This window comes from Micropterus salmoides, unplaced genomic scaffold, assembly GCF_014851395.1.
Source record: "Micropterus salmoides isolate LMB-PRFRI ecotype aquatic unplaced genomic scaffold, ASM1485139v1 Ms_hic_scaffold_2, whole genome shotgun sequence".
Classification (NCBI taxonomy): Eukaryota; Metazoa; Chordata; class Actinopteri; order Centrarchiformes; family Centrarchidae; genus Micropterus; species Micropterus salmoides.
This window is the reverse complement of record NW_024041150.1, coordinates 45,606,386-45,612,552: the sequence shown is the minus strand read 5'-3', so window position 1 is coordinate 45,612,552 and position 6,167 is coordinate 45,606,386. Positions and strand designations below refer to the sequence as shown.

General features: G+C 44.8%; 2 non-coding genes across 2 annotated transcripts; both read left to right on the top strand.

Annotated features, from left to right (window-relative positions):
• The first annotated feature begins 1,283 nt into the window (after window positions 1–1,283).
• On the top strand, window positions 1,284–1,356 carry trnak-cuu. The gene has a single exon. It is a non-coding gene; the product is annotated as a tRNA-Lys (tRNA).
• Window positions 1,357–1,839: 483 nt separating this feature from the next.
• trnak-cuu lies at window positions 1,840–1,912 on the top strand. Its single transcript has one exon. It is a non-coding gene; the product is annotated as a tRNA-Lys (tRNA).
• The last annotated feature ends 4,255 nt before the right edge of the window (window positions 1,913–6,167 follow it).

The window sequence follows — 6,167 nt, the reverse complement described above, 5'->3', positions numbered from 1 at the left end:
GGATTGGGAGTAAAGACTTGCTGGATTGAGCCCCCTGAGCAACACTCTGAAAACGTAAGTCTTCACGGTACAATGTCTGCCCACTCTTGGATTGGTTAAATCCAGAGGCCTAAATTGAGGGACCATTAGCAAGGCCCTGAAAACGTCACTGCTCCCTTGACACTGCACAATGCCTACACATTCTAGGATTGGTTAAATCCAGTGGTCTAAATTGAGGGAGCATTAGCAAGGCCCTGGACCTGTAACTGCTCCCTGGGTGCTTTAAAGTGGCAGCCCATTCAAGGATGGGTTAAATGCACAGCCTCAAATTTGCATTTGGCCCACACTATAATTCTATGTGACTCAAAGTTTATCATTTACTCTTTTTACTATCTTCTCCCTTACGAAATTGAAGTTAAGGGATAATTAGCAAACTCAGGGCCCCACGTTGGGCGCATTCCTATCGGGGCAGCATTAGCTCAATCCATGGGGACTTGGCTTAGGAGTAAAGATTTTCTGGTTGGAGCCCCATGAGCAACGCCCTGAAAACGTCACTGCTCCCTTGACACTGTACAATGCCTACCCATTCAAGGATTGGTTAAATCCAGAGGCCTAAATTGAGGGAGCATTAGCAAGGCCCTGGACCCGTAACTGCTCCCTTGGTGCTTTAAAGTGGCATTGAAATTCGCAGTTGGGAAAATTTGGCCCAATATTATAATTGTATATGGTATATAAAGTTTATTATTTACTATCTTTGCTATCTTCTTCTCTACACACTATAATTCTATGTTACTCAAAGTTTATCATTTACTCTTTTTACTATCGTCTCCCTTACGAAATTGAAGTTAAGGGATAATTAGCAAACTCAGGGTCGAGCCCCACGTTGAGCGCATTCCTATCGGGGCAGCATTAGCTCAATCCATGGGGACTTGGCTTAGGAGTAAAGATTGTCTGGTTGGAGCCCCATGAGCAACGCCCTGAAAACGTCACTGCTCCCTTGACACTGTACAATGCCTACCCATTCTAGGATTGGTTAAATCCAGAGGCCTAAATTAAGGGAGCATTAGCAAGGCCCTGGACCCGTAACTTCTCCCTGGGTCCTTTAAAGTGGCAGCCCATTCAAAGATGGGTTAAATGCACAGCCTCAAATTCGCAGTTGGGAAAATTTGGCCCATATATAAAGTTTATTATTTACAATCTTTGCTATCTTCTTCCTTACTAAATTAGAGTTAGCAGCTAACCACATTATCATGTGAGATTACAGGTTGTTTGAGAATTGAAGGGCTTACGCTTAGTCTGACGTGGCCCGGCTAGCTCAGTCGGTAGAGCATGAGACTCTTAATCTCAGGGTCGTGGGTTCGAGTCCAACGTTGGGCGTCTTCCTATTAGCTCAATCTGTGGGGACTTGGATTGGGAGTAAAGACTTGCTGGATTGAGCCCCCTGAGCACCACTATGAAAACGTAAGTCTTCACGGTACAATGTCTTGGATTGGTTAAATCCAGAGGCCTAAATTGAGGGACCATTAGCAAGGCCCTGAAAACGTCACTGCTCCCTTGACACTGTACAATGCCTACCCATTCTAGGATTGGTTAAATCCAGAGGCCTAAATTAAGGGAGCATTAGCAAGGCCCTGGACCCGTAACTTCTCCCTGGGTCCTTTAAAGTGGCAGCCCATTCAAAGATGGGTTAAATGCACAGCCTCAAATTCGCAGTTGGGAAAATTTGGCCCATATATAAGTTTATTATTTACAATCTTTGCTATCTTCTTCCTTACTAAATTAGAGTTAGCAGCTAACCACATTATCATGTGAGATTACAGGTTGTTTGAGAATTGAAGGGCTTACGCTTAGTCTGACGTGGCCCGGCTAGCTCAGTCGGTAGAGCATGAGACTCTTAATCTCAGGGTCGTGGGTTCGAGCCCCACGTTGGGCGTCTTCCTGTTAGCTCAATCTGTGGGGACTTGGCTTGGGAGTAAAGACTTGCTGTATTGAGCCCCCTGAGCAACACTCTGAAAACGTAAGTCTTCACGGTACAATGTCTGCCCACTCTTGGATTGGTTAAATCCAGAGGCCTAAATTAAGGGAGCATTAGCAAGGCCCTGTACCCATAACAATTGGCCCACACTATAATTCTATGTTACTCAAAGTTTATCATTTACTCTTTTTACTATCGTCTCCTTACGAAATTGAAGTTAAGAGATAAGTAGCGAACTAAGGGTAGAGCCCCACGTTGGGCGCATTCCTATCGGGGCAGCATTAGCTCAATCCATGGGGACTTGGCCCCCTGAGCAATGCTCTGAAAACGTAACTCTTCACGGTACAATGTCTGCCTACTCTTGGATTGGTTAAATCCAGAGGCCTAAATTGAGGGAGCATTAGCAAGGCCCTGTACCCATAACAATTGGCCCACACTATAATTCTATGTTACTCAAAGTTTATCATTTACTCTTTTTACTATCTTCTCCCTTACGAAATTGAAGTTAAAGGATAAGTAGCGAACTAAGGGTAGAGCCCCACGTTGGGCGCATTCCTATCGGGGCAGCATTAGCTCAATCCATGGGGACTTGGCTTAGGAGTAAAGATTTTCTGGTTGGAGCCCCTTGAGCAACGCCCTGAAAACGTCACTGCTCCCTTGACACTGTACCATGCCTACCCATTCTAGGATTGGTTAAATCCAGAGGCCTAAATTGAGGGAGCATTAGCAAGGCCCTGGACCCGTAACTGCTCCCTGGGTGCTTTAAAGTGGCAGCCCATTCAAGGATGGGTTAAATGCACAGCCTCAAATTTGCATTTGGCCCACACTATAATTCTATGTGACTCAAAGTTTATCATTTACTCTTTTTACTATCTTCTCCCTTACGAAATTGAAGTTAAGGGATAATTAGCAAACTCAGGGCCCCACGTTGGGCGCATTCCTATCGGGGCAGCATTAGCTCAATCCATGGGGACTTGGCTTAGGAGTAAAGATTTTCTGGTTGGAGCCCCCTGAGCAACGCTCTGAAAACGTAACTCTTCACGGTACAATGTCTGCCCACTATTGGATTGGTTAAATCCAGAGGCCTAAATTGAGGGAGCATTAGCAAGGCCCTGTACCCATAACAATTGGCCCACACTATAATTCTATGTTACTCAAAGTTTATCATTTACTCTTTTACTATCGTCTCCCTTACGAAATTGAAGTTAAGAGATAAGTAGCGAACTAAGGGTAGAGCCCCACATTGGGCGCATTCCTATCGGGGCAGCATTAGCTCAATCCATGGGGACTTGGCCCCTGAGCAATGCTCTGAAAACGTAACTCTTCACGGTACAATGTCTGCCTACTCTTGGATTGGTTAAATCCAGAGGCCTAAATTGAGGGAGCATTAGCAAGGCCCTGTACCCATAACAATTGGCCCACACTATAATTCTATGTTACTCAAAGTTTATCATTTACTCTTTTTACTATCTTCTCCCTTACGAAATTGAAGTTAAGGGATAAGTAGCGAACTAAGGGTAGAGCCCCACGTTGGGCGCATTCCTATCGGGGCAGCATTAGCTCAATCCATGGCGACTTGGCTTAGGAGTTAAGATTTTCTGGTTGGAGCCCCCTGAGCAACGCTCTGAAAACGTCACTGCTCCCTTGACACTGTACCATGCCTACCCATTCTAGGATTGGTTAAATCCAGAGGCCTAAATTGAGGGAGCATTAGCAAGGCCCTGGACCCGTAACTGCTCCCTGGGTGCTTTAAAGTGGCAGCCCATTCAAGGATAGGTTAAATGCACAGCCTCAAATTTGCATTTGGCCCACACTATAATTCTATGTGACACAAAGTTTATCAATTACTCTTTCTACTATTTTCTCCCTTACGAAATTGAAGTTAAGGGATAATTAGCGAACTCAGGGTAGAGCCCCACGTTGGGTGCATTCCTATCGGGGCAGCATTAGCTCAATCCATGGGGACTTGGCTTGGGAGTAAAGACTTGCTGGATTGAGCCCCCTGAGCAACGCTCTGAAAACGTAACTCTTCACGGTACAATGTCTGCCCACTCTTGGATTGGTTAAATCCAGAGGCCTAAATTGAGGGAGCATTAGCAAGGCCCTGTACCTATAACAATTGGCCCACACTATAATTCTATGTTACTCAAAGTTTATCATTTACTCTTTTTACTATCGTCTCCCTTACGAAATTGAAGTTAAGAGATAAGTAGCGAACTAAGGGTAGAGCCCCACGTTGGGCACATTCCTATCGGGGCAGCATTAGCTCAATCCATGGGGACTTGGCCCCCTGAGCAATGCTCTGAAAACGTAACTCTTCACGGTACAATGTCTGCCTACTCTTGGATTGGTTAAATCCAGAGGCCTAAATTGAGGGAGCATTAGCAAGGTCCTGTACCCATAACAATTGGCCCACACTATAATTCTATGTTACTCAAAGTTTATCATTTACTCTTTTTACTATCTTCTCCCTTACGAAATTGAAGTTAAAGGATAAGTAGCGAACTAAGGGTAGAGCCCCACGTTGGGCGCATTCCTATCGGGCAGCATTAGCTCAATCCATGGGGACTTGGCTTAGGAGTAAAGATTTTCTGGTTGGAGCCCCTTGAGCAACGCCCTGAAAACGTCACTGCTCCCTTGACACTGTACCATGCCTACCCATTCTAGGATTGGTTAAATCCAGAGGCCTAAATTGAGGGAGCATTAGCAAGGCCCTGGACCCGTAACTGCTCCCTGGGTGCTTTAAAGTGGCAGCCCATTCAAAGATGGGTTAAATGCACAGCCTCAAATTCGCAGTTGGGAAAATTTGGCCCAATACTATAATTGTATGTCATATATAAAGTTTATTATTTACTATCTTTGCTATCTTCTTCCTTACTAAATTAGAGTTAGCAGAAAACGTAAGTCTTCACGGTACAATGTCTGCCCACTCTTGGATTGGTTAAATCCAGAGGCCTAAATTGAGGGAGCATTAGCAAGGCCCTGTACCCATAACAATTGGCCCACACTATAATTCTATGTTACTCAAAGTTTATCATTTACTCTTTTTACTATCGTCTCCCTTACGAAATTGAAGTTAAGAGATAAGTAGCGAACTAAGGGTAGAGCCCCACGTTGGGCGCATTCCTATCGGGGCAGCATTAGCTCAATCCATGGGGACTTGGCCCCCTGAGCAATGCTCTGAAAACGTAACTCTTCACGGTACAATGTCTGCCTACTCTTGGATTGGTTAAATCCAGAGGCCTAAATTGAGGGAGCATTAGCAAGGCCCTGTACCCATAACAATTGGCCCACACTATAATTCTATGTTACTCAAAGTTTATCATTTACTCTTTTTACTATCTTCTCCCTTACGAAATTGAAGTTAAAGGATAAGTAGCGAACTAAGGGTAGAGCCCCACGTTGGGCGCATTCCCATCGGGGCAGCATTAGCTCAATCCATGGGGACTTGGCTTAGGAGTAAAGATTTTCTGGTTGGAGCCCCTTGAGCAATGCCCTGAAAACGTCACTGCTCCCTTGACACTGTACAATGCCTACCCATTCTAGGATTGGTTAAATCTAGAGGCCTAAATTGAGGGAGCATTAGCAAGGCCCTGGACCCGTAACTGCTCCCTGGGTGCTTTAAAGTGGCAGCCCATTCAAAGATGGGTTTAATGCACAGCCTCAAATTTGCATTTGGCCCACACTATAATTCTATGTTACTCAAAGTTTATCATTTACTCTTTTTACTATCGTCTCCCTTACAAAATTGAAGTTAAGGGATAATTATCAAACTCAGGGTCGATCCCCACGTTGGGCGCATTCCTATCGGGGCAGCATTAGCTCAATCCATGTGGACTTGGCTTAGGAGTAAAGATTTTCTGGTTGGAACCCCATGAGCAACGCCCTGAAAACGTCACTGCTCCCTTGACACTGTACAATGCCTACCCATTCTAGGATTGGTTAAATCCAGAGGCCTAAATTGAGGGAGCATTAGCAAGGCCCTGGACCCGTAACTGCTCCCTGGGTGTTTTAAAGTGGCAGCCCATTCAAAGATGGGTTAAATGCACAGCCTCATATTCGCAGTTGGGAAAATTTGGCCCATATATAAAGTTTATTATTTACTATCTTTGCTATCTTCTTCCTTACTAAATTAGAGTTAGCAGCTAACCACATTATCATGTGAGATTACAGGTTGTTTGAGAATTGAAGGGCTTACACTTAGCCTGACGTG